We start from the raw sequence: 15,033 nt of genomic DNA, 5'->3' as shown, positions 1-15,033 counted from the left end.
TTTCTTGTTGTTGCAATACTGCTGTTTAAAAAGTTATTTTTGTTTTCCTGTTTTTTGGGGGGAGGGGGGAGGGGGGTGGAAGATGACCTTTCTGTTGTCATTTGAAACTGCGTCTTCTGCAGTCGTGTCCCTACAGAAACTTCCAACAACTACCACAGGTGCTTGGAAAGCAATATATTTGCGTCACCTGCACTGTCTTGAAAGCCAGATTAAGCAGTTTTATTTTGTTTACACATTCGCTGGCTTAAACCGGGAACAGAGTGTTTCCCCCATAATCTCTTTTTATCTAAGACTGTGCATTTTAATACACTCCTTCGGGCTTATGCAAACACACAGGTGGGGATTTATGGTTTAAGCATGTAATCGCTGCGGTGAGATGAAAATGTGTGTGTGTGTGTGTGTGTGTGTGTGTGTGTGTGTGTGTGTGTGTGCGTGCGTGCGTGCGTGTGTACGCGTGTGTGTGTGTGTGTGCGTGCGTGCGGGCGTGCGTGTGTGTGTGTGTGTGTGTGTGTGCGTGCGTGCGGGCGTGTGTGTGTAAGTGTGTGTGTGTGTAAGTGCGTGCGTGTGTGCGTGTGTGTGTGTGTGTGTGTGTGTGCGTGCGTGGGTGCGTGCGTGCGTGCGTGTGTGTCTGTGTGTGTGTATATGTATGTTTGCTCCCCAAAGGGAGTCCCGTTGTGTTGGTCCTGTCTACAGGGCAGCTATGTTGGGTTGTGTGTGTTTGTTCTGTTTGGCTGTTTGGCTGGGAATGCGCGAGGGATTACCTGTCGAAGTGGGGGCTGTGTGCAAAGTGTGTCTGTCACGGTAGGCATGAGAGCTAGTGTAAGGATTACACCCTCCGCTCGCCATTTTTAGCGCATCAGCGCGCGCCCTTAAACGTTTTAGGGGACATTCTATAGTGAGATTTACTGTTTGGAGTTTTGTTAGTGAACGTGTGGGGACATTCTGAGACTTGATTTAGCGTAACGGCAAGCTTGAACGTGAGTGTGAGGATTGCAACCCCCCCCCCCCCCCCCCAACACACAAGCCTTGGTCTTTTTACATTTAGTCAAGTTTTGACTAAATGTTTTAACATAGAGGGGGAATCGAGACGCGGGTCGTGGTGTATGTGTGTGTGTGTGTGTGTGTGTGTGTGCCGGTGTGTGTGTGTGTGTGTAAGTGTGTGTGTGTGTGTGTGTGTGTGTAGAGCGATTCAGACTGAACTACTGGACTGATCTTTATGAAATTTGACATGAGAGTTCCTGGGAATGATATCCCCGGCCATTCTTTTAATTTTTTCGATAAATGTCTTTGATGACGTCATATCCGGCGTTTTGTAAAAGTTGAGGCGGCACTGTCACACCCTCATTGAAATTTTGGCAAAGCAATCTTCGACGAAGGCCGGACTTTGGTATTGCGTTTCAGCTGGGTGGCTTAAAAAATAATTAATGAATTTGGTCATTAAAAATCGGAAACTTGTAATTAAATGTGGGTTTTTTAAACGATCCAAAAACAATTTCATCTTATTCTTCGTCATTTTCTGATTCCAAAAACATATACATATGTTATATTTGGATTACAAACAAGCTCTGAAAATTAAAAATACGAAAATTATGATTAAAATTAATTGTCCGAAATCGATTTAGAAACAATTTCATCTTATTCCTTGTCGGTCCCTGATTAAAAAAAAACCATATACATATGATATGTTTGGATTAAAAACAAACTCAGTACGCTAAAAAGAATAGAGATACAGAAAAGCGTGTTATCCTACTCAGCGCGACCATTACCGCACTATTCTGGCTTGTCGATTTCACTGCCTTTGCCACAAGCGGTGGACTGACGAAACTACGAGTATGCGGTCTTGGTGAAAAAATGCAGTGCGTTCAGTTTCATTCTGTGAGTTCGACAGCTTGACTAAATGTTGTTATTTCGCCTTACGCGACTTTTTTTTTATTTTTTTTTTTTAGAGTATCACGTTTTGGACAAGCAAACACACCTCTCGAACATATGATTCATTTAAGTTGTGGTAAATAAAAGCGCATGTTCTTACTTATTAGATATATCTATGCCTTCCTGAGATTAGCTTTTGTAGGAAACACACCTTTTGGAAGAGTTAACAGGCTCGTTCACCCGGTCGTACAGACCAACGCATAATGCGCAGTTTTCGATCAGCTTACCTTCTTAACTTTTCCTATCTTACTTTTCTTGGCAGGCAACACACCTCTTGGAAATGTATACAGATTCATCCAAGCTGTCACCAAGGCCTCTTGTCCCGCTCTTATTGTATAAGAACCCTCTGACTTAATGGACGATATTTTGACATTGAAACTCATACTTCGCAATGCACTTTAGTCGAGGGTTGAGCGAAACAAGGAGAAAGGAAGGTAATGGGGGGAGGGGGGGTATATTTTACAAATTGTCGTATCTCGTGACACGGCCGTCAAAGAGCCAAGCACACGTTTCGTGACGGGTTCTTCAAAACCCTCGCGTGTCACAAGGAAAGGTATCTGTTTGGTTTTCAAGGCGAATGTTTTGACGCTGCAAAACGAGTTCTCTTCTTCAAGCCCAGCCAGGGGAGGTCTAGTGTTTCTCCGTCTCGCTCTCAGAGCCAGCGTCCTGGAAGCGTATTGTGTCAGGTCAGGCAGTGCTTCACAGTAAATTGCTTTCCTCCCGCCCGAGGTGGAGGTTGGCATGAGAATGGGTGACCCTGGGCGGTCGCCGGAGGTGGGGGACTGTGAACACAAGCCCAGCAGATCGAGGAGAGTGTGTTCCACTTGCCGCACGCTTGGGCGCCGTCCGTACAGACCTGCCTGCCTGCCTTCTGGGGCTCAAGGGTAGTCAGCATGCCTGGCTGGCAGCCTCCCCGCGCTGGGTGGGTTAAAATCAGGACTTGCTTGCGATGAGCACTTCAGTCTTTGCATCACTGCAGTTTTCTGAGCAGACCTTCCTTGAATGCTCTTTGGTTTGGGTTGTTAAACCTGCTAAATGGTCAATATCTTATTTGCAGAAAGGCCAAATATGCACACAATCTCTTCCTGTCAAAGAAATCTCGTCCCCAGACTTATCATTGATAGATGGAGTAAATCTATGACTTGGGCCCTCCTGAAAAAAGATTGCCTGCGTGACCTTTTCTCACAATTGATTTTGCGACAGAGTCATTTACGTCAAGACACGAAGAGCCTTTGATTTATCTGCAGTCCAAAGCAGGTTCGGGCATCTGACATGGGTAATCTTGCTATTGCTTGCGATAAGCACTTCAGCCTTTGCATCAACGCAGTTTTCTGAGCCGACCTTCCTTGAATGCTCCTTGGTTTGCTTTGTCAAACCTGTTGAATGGTAAACAGCTGATTTGCAAAGAGGCCAGATATTTATGCGCAATTGAATCTGTGCATACCGCCGTGACAGACATACAGGAGGGAGACTTCACACACTTCCCGTCCCAATTTTAAAGTTTTTGCATGCGGTCTTGGCAGCATGAAACGAGCCCAGTGTCACCCTCTGGCTCTGGGTCGAAGGAGGGGTAAGGGGGTAGCTATCTCGGCTAGCCTGCCTTGCGTGTTTTGCGTGCTGTTTTCTCTGTCACCTGATTACATTCTAATCACCACCTTTGTGGGGGACACCACGTCTGGTTAAGGGTGACAGTTCGCCCTTAAAGGGGCCTAACTTTCCAGGTAAACACAGGTAAAAAAAAACATTAAAAAAAACACATACATGTGTCGAGTCCAGAGACCCTCGCGCCACTGGATCCAGAAGATAACAAACACCGTCTTTTCCGTGTAGACTGTCTTGTAGATCACCAAGGAACCGTCCAGGCATTGGACAAGATCCTCATTTCACTTGCACCCAGACTTAAAATCTACAACAAGGCTTCTTTGTGCAAATGATTGATTTTTTTTCTGAATTCATTTCCCAGATTACACTTATGTTCCTCTCCCAATTAATTCAGCAAAATCATTCCACTCTACACAGGGAGCGACCACAGTCTTGACTGTTGGTATGTATCCACGTGAAAGGATGCTCTAATAATACGCGGGAAGGATGGTATATTATTCAAGCTTCTGGGTCCAGTGGCTTAATGTGTTTGGAGACTCGACGCATGTATGTTTCTTACCTGTGTTTACCTTGAAACATTCTGCGACTAAGGAATGGCGGGGGTTGTGTTGACCTTGAAACATTCTGCCACTAAGGAATGGCGGGGGTTGTGTTTACCTTGAAACATTCTGCCACTAAGGAATGGCGGGGTTGTGTTTACCTTGAAACATTCTGCCACTAAGGAATGGCGGGGGTTGTGGTTACCTTGAAACATTCTGCCACTAAGGAATGGCGGGGGTGTGTTTACCTTGAAACATTCTGCCACTAAGGAATGGCGGGGGTTGTGTTTACCTTGAAACATTCTGCCACTAAGGAATGGCGGGGGTTGTGTTACCTTGAAACATTCTGCCACTAAGGAATGGCGGGGGTTGTGTTTACCTTGAAACATTCTGCCACTAAGGAATGGCGGGGGTTGTGTTGACCTTGAAACATTCTGCCACTAAGGAATGGCGGGGGTTGTGTTTACCTTGAAACATTCTGCCACTAAGGAATGGCGGGGGTTGTGTTTACCTTGAAACATTCTGCCACTAAGGAATGGCGGGGGTTGTGTTGACCTTGAAACATTCTGCCACTAAGGAATGGCGGGGGTTGTGTTTACCTTGAAACATTCTGCGACTAAGGAATGGCGGGGGTTGTGTTTTTTCAAGGTTTTACGGTGGATGCATTTACGTACTGTTGACGCATGCGTTTCTTTCAGTTTTGTTTTCTTATAAAACAGACTTTAAATGGATTTCTGTAGTATTTGTATCAGCTTTGAGCTGTGTACCGAACGTAAGTGTCAGACCGACTCTTTCATATAAATCTCATTTCAGGCAAAAGACTTCTTTCTTTGTAGCTGGTTCTGTACGTAACATTGACTTTAGGGACGTTTTCCTGTGTATGTTTCTACGTCCCTTTTTGGGGGCTGTTTTTCTTCCCTTAGCAGCTGACCTTGTAGCATTGACTTAGGTTTATTGTATCCGTGTTCGTATGTCCCCTTTTTCGGGCCACTTTCCCTTCCTTTTGCGGCTGATCCTGTTCGTCGCATTGACTGAAGTTTTTGCAGCCGTGTGTTCGTACGGCGCCTGTCAACTTTGACTCGCTCCCAAATTGGCAGCAAGGCCTTCAGTCCTGCCGCAGCACAAACAGGGCAACTAGTGCTTGCCTGCTGGATTATATCAGCATTAACCAGCACAAGCTATAGGGGGAGGGGAGGTGCAAGTATTTTGGGCGACCCTGCAGTCGATTCTTTGTCCATTACCCAACGCAGTGCAGCGGCGATCAGAGAACGTGATGAGGACAATGAACGGCGATAGGTTTTCGCCCGATGGGGTGGGTTGTGCAGGAAAATGTGCCCCAACTGGAAGATGAGTTGGTTGATTGGTTGGTTGGTTGGTTGGTTGGCTTTTGATTTGTCATGCCCCTTCAACTAACCCCATAATGCCAGACGCCAGGCGGAGCAGCCACTAGATTGCCAATTTTAAAGTCTTATGTATGACCCGGCCGGGGTTCGATTCGAACCCACGACCTCCCGATCACGGGGCGGACGCCTTACCACAAGGCCAACCGTGCCGGTCCCTTGCTGTGAGTATCAATTCATAAATTCAGAAATAAAGTTAAACTTGTTTAAACCAACAACGTGATATCAAACAAATTTAGTCAATTTGTCGCTCGAAATCCAGCTGCGTGCTATCAACAACAACAACAACAACAACAACAACAACAACAACAACAACAACAACAACAACAACAACAACAACAACAACAACAACAACAACGTGATATCAAACAAATTTAGTCAATTTGTCGCTCGAAACTAGAACAACATCACCGTGAGTTTCAGATATGACGTTATCAAAGTAGTTTTGACAGCATCATTCTACAGTCCGGTCGATCTTCTGTCGTTCGAGCATATGTCGCGTCGAGCTTTTGTCGCGTCGAGCATTTGTCCGGTCGAGCTTCTGTCGTTCGAGCATATGTCGCGTCGAGCTTTTGTCGCGTCGAGCATTTGTCTATTCGAGCATTTGTCGTTCGAGCATATGTCGCGTCGAGCTTTTGTCGCGTCGAGCATTTGTCCATTCGAGCATTTGTCGTTCGAGATTTTGTCGTTCGAGCTTGTGTCGTTCGAGCTTATGTGATGTCGGACACCGGTTTTTGTCCCCGTGGGAAAACATTACGTTCTGCTCAATCAGGCAAAGCCTCATTATTACGTTGAAGTGAGCCCAACCAGCCGGTATCGGGACTCAAAACCCTTCCGCCAATAAAATACGGCAACTCTTCGTATTACAGACCTTGTTTTCCAGTCCATGTCCGGTAGAGAAAGAAATCTTCGTATGTGCTCAGAGCTGAGTAAAGTGCCGGGCTATCCAATTATTTCGTGCTGGCGCCTTTCAACTTCAGATCTCAATGAAAAAGCGACTTTATTGTGAGAAGCTATTAGCACAGTTCATCGCCCTTGCTGGAGAAGGTTTATCAATATTTGCCGCCCCTGGCCGCAATAGCTGTAGTCGTCGGGCAGAGAGCCCTGTTGGTTGGCGTGTACACGCCTCGGCAAATCCCAAGCTAAACAAGGGGTGAGATTGGGAAGGGGCTGTCAACAGTGCGATTTCACACGACGAACACTGAGTGCACTGGTGCATTCAGGCAGCAGCAAGTGTACCGGTGAGGTGGTCTCGTGGGCTTAGAATGCCGCGTATGGTGATCGACTCCTGTAGTTTTAATTGTCTTTGAGTGGTACGTTTCACAACTCCTCGTTTAAGTCACTTGGAAAGACGTGGGGATAAAATCGGTAGTCCCTTGAAGGTTTTTGCTGATCAATTTGTCTTTTATAGTTAAAGACTGATGACAATTTTCTTACCTGTTACAGTTATGGGTAGGGAAAGTGCTGGCAGTTGCAAGGGGCCATGTCACAGGGAAGTGACCCTACGTGTGTGCATTTGGTCTTTCCTTTAACAGCCCTTCCTTTGTGCCTGCATAGAGATACAGTGCATGCAGTGTCCTGCATCGTTTCCTTTGGGGAATTTTGTGTCGATTCTTTGACTCCTTGTCTTTCTCTTCTTCTTGTTTTACCTCTGTATTGTCTTCTTGTCTTCTTACTGGTTATTTGTAAGTGTTACACGCACGTTCAAGTCCGCATTTACGAACGACGTCACTCTCCCATGTCTTTTCTTTCTCCTTGGTGCCAAAGAGTTAGGTGGGAAGGACAACTCCTGCCGTCGACACGTTTCTACCTTTTCCCTGCTGCAGGGGTGAACATCTCGGAAGTTCATGTTCGCCTCTGTAGCACCATTACTTATTTCAACGACTAGTATTCCTTCCCACTGGTCGTGTGAAGCTGTACGCTCTTTGGAAAAAAAAATACGACGAAGCCTCAAGAAGTCGTGATGCTATTGACTCTCATAACACCGTATAGTTGCCATACGCTCACTACCACCACATTTCGAAAGTCGTCATTTTCACAGCAACGATTTTTCTCCCGTTCTGTGATCTCCAGTTGTTCGTGGTGTCATGACCCCGGGTAGCAGCGGCTAGTTTATTACGTCTAGCGGCCTCAAACGGGTCAACGTTGGCGCCTAGATGAAAGGAAGAAACCACCCGAGTGTGAACGATGACCTGGGGTGAAATCGCAACTTTCGTCACCAAAGCGAATAGCCTGGTTCACAACTAACAGCACATTTGATCCATTGACTGTAGATTCACGGGAACAGGGCAACATCTCTGATGACAAGATCACACCTTGTGTTCCCATGCTCATAGCTGTCTGACTGCCGCTCTGAGACTGAGCCAACACAGTGTGGCAGATTCAGGCAACATTTCACGTGTTTCCCCTGTGGGGAGTATCAATTATCCACAGAAATAATTCGCCACCAAAGGGGTATTCTGTTCAGTGACTCTGTGACACATTTGCCAGAAGGAAATTGGCACACTCTGATTTCTTACCTAGCTATGGCGCTATTGTGTCGGCCATCCAAACGACCAACAGACAACTTGCTGCAGATTTGATCCAGTAATTGTAGCTATAACGTACGTGCGTGAACAGACACAAGATCGGGCATTGTGATCTTGTTTTCTCGCTTGTGGGCATCCGGCCGCCACCCAGCCAAACAGTTAAACGCAGCTAACAGTGTATTCATGTACGATGACCACAGCTCTTCTGTGACGCCATGTGCAGAGGCGAGATCACAACGTGTGATTCATTGCTCGTGGTAACCGCTGTCAAAGCACACAACAACCAACACGCAACTAATAACATGATTGATACATAGTGTCTGCACCAAGGCCAGAATGTCGTCACCAGAGGCGAGATCACAACGTGTGATCCATTGCTCGTGGTAACCGCCGTCAAAGCACACAACAACCAACACGCAACTAATAACATGATTGATACATTCATTGTCTGCACCAAGGCCCGAATGTCGTCCCCAGAGGCGAGATCACAACGTGTGATATATGATAACGCCCGTGGCCCCCGTCGTCAGTACCGAACAAGTACCGCACCACGAACCGCATGTCTAGATCTAATGACTTGTAGATACGCGGTAACGGCGTCACCGGGCTCACCGTCAAAGCTTGCGATCTTGATTTTGTGCTCATGACGTTCGTCATCCACTGGCAATCACAACGATACCAAACAGCCAACGCACAGCTCACCGCATGATTCATTCGGTCGTTGTACCCTGCGTCGCAATGTCACCACTAGGTTGAGATTTCAGATTGCAGAGCTTGTAGGCTCCATGCTACAGGTTCTCTACCCCACTAGGTAATCCCTTGCTGTACAACTAACTGTCCGTAGTCATTGACTTCAAGCAGACCTTGAAAGCCGAGCTCGAGTCAGTTGGATTAAAGACCCCTCAAGCGTTTGAAAGGAGCCAAAGGGCAGGAAATGTATCTCCATCCTCCGTTCAGCAGGAATTGCTTACGATTAAAGAACGATAATCACATTCTAAGACTTTATTTTCTTTTTAAAGGGGCAAAGGGGAGTTGGGTATTCATGAACTTACAGGGGTTAAATACAAAAAAGGGGAGGGGGCTGGAGGGTTTTGCCATTGCGCACTGTCCTTAGATGAGTCATGTAGGATGAGTCATGTGGTACTAATAGTCTACTTTTTTTCTTCTCCTGTCGTACTTTTACACGTTCCAAAAAAAAGAATCCGGGTAGCTCTCCGTCTAGCTCTGCAGCGCTGGATTAACCTGTACGATACTTGAAAGACGTTAGCCCTCGTTTGAAGCTGCATATACTTACAACCTATTTACCACAACCGCAATCTGGAATTCGGTTAGCTAGCTGTAGAGGTGTAAACTAGTTGGTTCCGTCCCATCTTTGTTGTATGTAACACGGCCGTGTGAACGCCGACGCTTACTGCAACACACGACGTCAAGCAATTGGTAACGAAGGAGCAGTAGGCGTGAGCCTGGGACAGCGGTGGCACTCCCCCCAAAGAGAGAGAGGTGTGACTGGGGGATACCTGAGGTATTAGCGACCAGGTTGCAGGTCAGACAATCCGCCTGTTCGCCAGCCCAGCCGACCACCCGATACTGTTGTAGAGCTTTGCACAGCTTTGCAGGCTTTGCAAGTCTACAAAGAGCCTATCTCTTTATCAAAGGCTTTCTTTATGGGGAGTCATGTTGTGAACTATTTGTAAGAGTAACTCACACCGTGTCTCGGCGGACTTTTGGCGATCAGTATTGTGCATCGGATTGCTCGCGCTCTTAGCAAAGTCAACTTTGTAGCTTGTTGTACCTGGGTCCGTGCTTTGGAGGCAGGGAATCTAATGTATCAATGTGGTAGTGGCTGGTGACACCCAAAGACGCCTTAATAACCTGGGTATTGCTACACTTGTGGCTGTTGTAGTTTCCCTTTGGGAAGAAGCAGTCACAATTTCCCAACGTTGGGATAACAAAGTTTAATGAATGAATAAAGAAAATTGTATTACAGCTTTGTGGGTTTCCATTCATGAGACTGGGAATGATTCGTTTTGGCCCTGAACCTTGTTTTGGCATTATTTCTTGATAACTATCAAGGAAGGAGTAATTAAGTACTCACCACTTTATTTGTGTAAACAGCGTCAAGGAGCAACGGTTTTACGCAATGAGTCTATATTTATTGGAGAAAAAGTTCTTTATCTTGACTCTGCACTTAAGGGATTATCATTCCTCTTGACTCTGTTTACGGGGAAAACTAGTTTTATCGCGGGTGTATCAAAGGTTGTTTATGCCAAGGGACCACCGCCGTAGTTGATCTCTTTCAGGACTCAAAACCACCTGCTGCAGAACGCGTACGGGACTGTGTTTATTGAGGTCAAGCCATTGGGAGTCCACTCAGACCTGTGGCCAGGACAAACTGGGCTTTGCCCTCGCCCTGCATGTTTCTGGGGGCCACCTGAAGTCAGTCAGTTGACTCTGCGCGGCCTTAATGCCTCTCGATCCACGGGAGGGAGGTCCAGGTTGTTCACCTTTCCCCATTCAGTCTACACTTCCTCCTCTCCCACCCCAACTTGCAAAGGTACTTATGGAGTCTCTACGTGCACGTCGACTGTTTGCCTGGCCCTGTAAAAACTCGGGCCTAGGGAACAGTTCACATTGTAGCTCTTTGACAGCCAGGGGCGGCGGCGCCCCGTTTGAAAAGCGTGGGGGCCGAGACAAAGGGGACAATGGTGTCGGTAAAGTTAACGCCGCTGACTGAACTGGTCATCCAGGCCAGGAAAGAGAGAGATTGAGAGAGAGAGAGAGAGAGAGAGAGAGAGAGAGAGAGAGACAGAGACAGAGAGAGAGAGAGAGACAGACTGACAAACAGACATACAGAGAGAGACAGAGACAGAGAGAGACAGAGAGAACAGAGAGAGGCAGAGAGAGAGACACACAGAGAGAGACAGACAGAGAGAGAGACGGACATAGAGAGAGAGAAGGAGCATGGGGTGTTTGACCTCAGCTAGTCCTCGGGGCCTTATTTACATCCATTCTTATTCTCCCCCCAAAACGACCCCCTAAACTACCACCCTGGCCCTTGGAAGGCGACCAGGCTAGAGAGGGACAGGGGCCCCCTGCTAGGCCGTGAGACAGGGAGGGTTTCTGGGGGTGAAATTAGAGGGCTGATGGATACTTTTGTAGTCAAACTGTTTCTTTCCTAGCTTCTGTCTCGTGCTTGATCCTTCCTTTCCACGAGAGACACAAGTGCGTTTCGATTAAGGAAGCTTAACTCGTGAAAAATGGAGATGAAGAGGATGGAACGTAGTTGTCAGAAAGTTAAAACCAGAGAGGGAGAGACAGAGGGGGAGAGACAGAGGGGGAGAGAGAGAGAGAGAGAGAGAGAGAGAGAGAGAGAGAGAGAGAGAGAGAGAGAGAGAGAGAGAGAGAGAGAGAGAGAGTTTTTCTTGTAACTAATTGTCAAAAGAGAAAGGGAAGTAGGTACTCAGTCAGAAAACAAAAGGACAATGAGTTATGAACAAGCAACTTTCATTTATTGTCACTGAATGGATCACATGGTCTCATTAATTTGTGCGCACAAACCTTTCCTCCAGACGAAGCTCAAAGCTTGACAATGGCTTTTAGATGATGAGAGTGGGGCAGGGTAGAGGTGCGCGAAATAAGGGAGAGGGGGGGGGGGCTGATTGACTTTGACTCCCAGCAGGACCGCAGTGTGAATGAAGCTACAATTTCCCGCGCGCCGAGTGTCCTCTAACTCCCCTTACACTTCTTTCATGGGACCACTTTCCTTTTCTCTCTGCTCCCATTCTGTCCTGATTGTATTCTCATCTTTCAAAACCTGCCCACCCATACATTCACCACTTGTCTTTTGGCCCACCGGCCGGGGTCGTGTTTGTCAGAGATGCTCGCAAGTGGACAGAGAAAGGCAAGGACGCGGGGACTCTGCCCTCCAAAGCACGCCCCACGGATGATACCGGAGACGCCCAACGCCAGAAAACCGTGTGTTCACACACGGGGCAGTACACCGGGGATCGCGTACAGGTGCTCAATGGATTGTACGTGGAAGTGCTGGTGCTTGGTCCTGCAAACGAGCAGCCACTAACCAGTCAGTCAGCAGCCACTTACAATGTACAGCGGGAAGCTTACGGGTGTTCAATGGATTGTAGAGGTGCTGGTCCTGCTAGCCATTTAACATTCACGTATTCACTTTTCTCTCTCATTTCCTCTCTCTGTGTCTGGCTGCTCTCAATACTATCACGTGTCTGTCTGAAGAGGACCACCCTTGCAGCTCACTCGGGGAGATAAACACATGGCTGGATAGATCTAGAGGCTGAAAGGATGAGAGAGAACGGTAGGTCACCACTGCTGAATTAGAGAGCGGTAGGTCACCAAATCCTGATTAACGACCCTCGTTTTGCCGTTTTCTTTGTACATCCAAGCTCGAGAGGCAAACCCCAGAATTGGAGGGGGTGCTAGGTGGCACTTTCACTTACCTACATGGAACAGTTTACTGCGCCATGGGTACTTTCATTCGGTGGACATCTGAGCTTCTGCAGCTTTTGTACTTATTATTTCCCCATAATTGATGATGGCCCTCGCTTGTCCCTTTCTCTTCCCGAGCCACGGTTTAGGGGCATTTGCAGGCTTATCAAACGCATGGAAGACTCCTGTAGCATATTATCATATTAGTCCTTGATTGGTAAAATACTGCGGGACATTAAGCTTTTATCATCTGCAAGAACGACCCTGTGCGAGGATTGTAACTGTTCAGTACGGACTCCACGATGTTGCACAGAACTCCCTTGGAAGTTTCACCGCCCAATGACCACACAGCTGGGCATCACAGGCGGGAACTGAGTGAAGGTCGAGAGGTAGAAAGCTTAGGTCGCATTTCCATAATATCGTGAACCACAGCATTACCTTGGGGTGAAGTTTGTTGCGCTTTCATCTCCCGTAGGGTTAAGCGGATTCAGGACTGACGAGACTGTCACAACGTACACCGCCCTCTTCGGCGTTCTTTGCCTTGAAGACCTGGCTTCTCCCTTCAAGTTCACATCGTCCCAGGGTGTCTCCGCCCCCCTGTCTTGAGATACGGCTATCGCATCTCTCACTCGCTGGGTAGCAGACAGGGGTGAGAATTGATTTGAATACGAAAGCTGGCGAAGTTTTCTCTCCTACTGTCTTAAGTCTCGGCTGTCTTCACGTGCTACAGTGTAACATTGTCGTGTCGACTTGAACCGGAATGCACTTTGAACCTTTCTCAACAGTCTTTCCTGTCTGGTTTGGATCTAGACATACACACATTAATGAGTCCCCCCCCCCCCCACCCTCCCAGTAATGATAATCCTTGACATCACGTCCGTGGCTGCAAACGTATGCGCTCTTATGCTGAGTAGTTCTGGAAGGCAGACAGATAAATGGGACAAATTGGAGGGAGTAACTGAATTAGGGCAACTCGAATCCTCTCCACTGTCGTGTTTTGCTCTCGCAAACGCAGATTGATTGACAAGTAATTATCATTTGGTGCTCTGACTGCTGTTTTATCGTAGTCTGTACTTACGCAATCTTATGTAGAGTATTACTCAAAGGCATACGACTGAACAAAATAAACATGAAATCATGAACATGTTCCCGCGAGTACAGTTTGCATTGAGGTTTCGATCAAGCAACACATGCTGACCTCAAAAAGTCACCCATCAGACAGTCTTTTATCCCGTCTGTGTCTCTATTTAGCACTCTTACACTTAGTCTTCGTGGGAGCCACACGGCTGAATGAGAGAAAAAACATGCAAGTGTCTATAAAATGTGGGTCGATTCTTCGCTGTACGACAGGTAGTAGAAATGAATGGCTGCTTTAACCTTGAATAATGTAATAGCTCTCCGACGCACTTCTCTTTCTCTCTCTACCTGTTAAAGACCCCCCGCAAAGGTGAAAATCAACTTCAGAGCTGGTGATCTGTTAACTCTAGTCATTCAAAGCATGAATTAAGGAACAACTGCGTATTCATCAACGAAACCAATTAGCACGTTGTTAATGAAGGTCAGTGGATAGAGAGCGTATTTAAGCCAGGTCACGCAACAACGCAGATTTCGTTTTTATTATAAAAAAAAATATGCTGTCGTTTCATTCCAGCGTAGAGAGGGTGTCGTGATAGGGTACGATTGCCAAGTTGGGTTGTGGATCCGGTTGGATGTGAATGGAGCAAGTACATGTGCACGCAAACAGCTGCCAAAATGTGTTTGTTTTTTTGTTCAGTGGATATTGGCTCAAGAATGGTTTGTATGTCAGGAATTTCGAAGGCTTGCTTATATAAAGAACCTTGGTTATAAAGGGGATCATGAAGGAAGTCGAGACAGGAAAGGAGACCGGATTGTTAACATGATGTGTGTGTGTGTGTGTGTGTGTGTGTGTGTGTGTGTGTGTGTCTGTGTGTCTGTGTGTATGGGTGTGTGTGTGGGTTTCTCTCTCTCTCTCTCTCTCTCTCTCTCTCTCTCTCTCTCTCTCTCTCTCTCTCTCTCTCTCTCTCTCTCTCTCTCTCTAAGAAACGGTAGAGAGAGAAAGACAGCGCTTTGCAAAGCGCATCACGAAGTCTTTATTTTCACAGACACTCCACACGTCATATCAAAAGGAAGACAAATACAGTTTTCAAAACATCCACTCGCTCTTCCCGTCACATCCCCCCCCCCCCCCCCCGGATCCCCGACATTTTTTTTCCAGAATATATATATACAGTACGCACTAAGAAAATAATCTGAAGTTTTAATCCTGCCCAAGCAATCAGAATTCCAAACTGCCCAAAATACAAGTCTTTCTTTACGTAAGGGTCCTACTATAATATGCGGCGTTTCGACCGTACAAATATGTTTTAGCTTAAAAAATAACTTTCTGTGCGGCGGGGAAAATAGTTTTCAATTGTATATAAATGGGCTTAAGTGGTGGAAGAAGTGCAGCGTCTGAAACGCGAGAAGAGAAGGGCTAGGAATATTTCCACAACGAATTGAAAAGAAAACCTACTCCAACGCTTAAGACGTAAATGCGATTCGAGAAGTACAGTATGA

At 46.7% G+C, this 15,033-nt stretch overlaps 1 protein-coding gene across 1 annotated transcript in view; it reads left to right on the top strand.

The window, feature by feature from the left end:
- The window catches only part of LOC138982213 (fibroblast growth factor 18-like), a 60,937-nt gene that overhangs the window by 617 nt on the left and 45,287 nt on the right, over nucleotides 1–15,033 (top strand). The gene's annotated exons all lie outside the window — the stretch shown is intronic.

The sequence above is a fragment of the Littorina saxatilis genome, linkage group LG12, assembly GCF_037325665.1.
Source record: "Littorina saxatilis isolate snail1 linkage group LG12, US_GU_Lsax_2.0, whole genome shotgun sequence".
In the NCBI taxonomy this organism is placed as follows: Eukaryota; Metazoa; Mollusca; class Gastropoda; order Littorinimorpha; family Littorinidae; genus Littorina; species Littorina saxatilis.
This window is presented reverse-complemented; position numbering and strand designations above follow the sequence as displayed.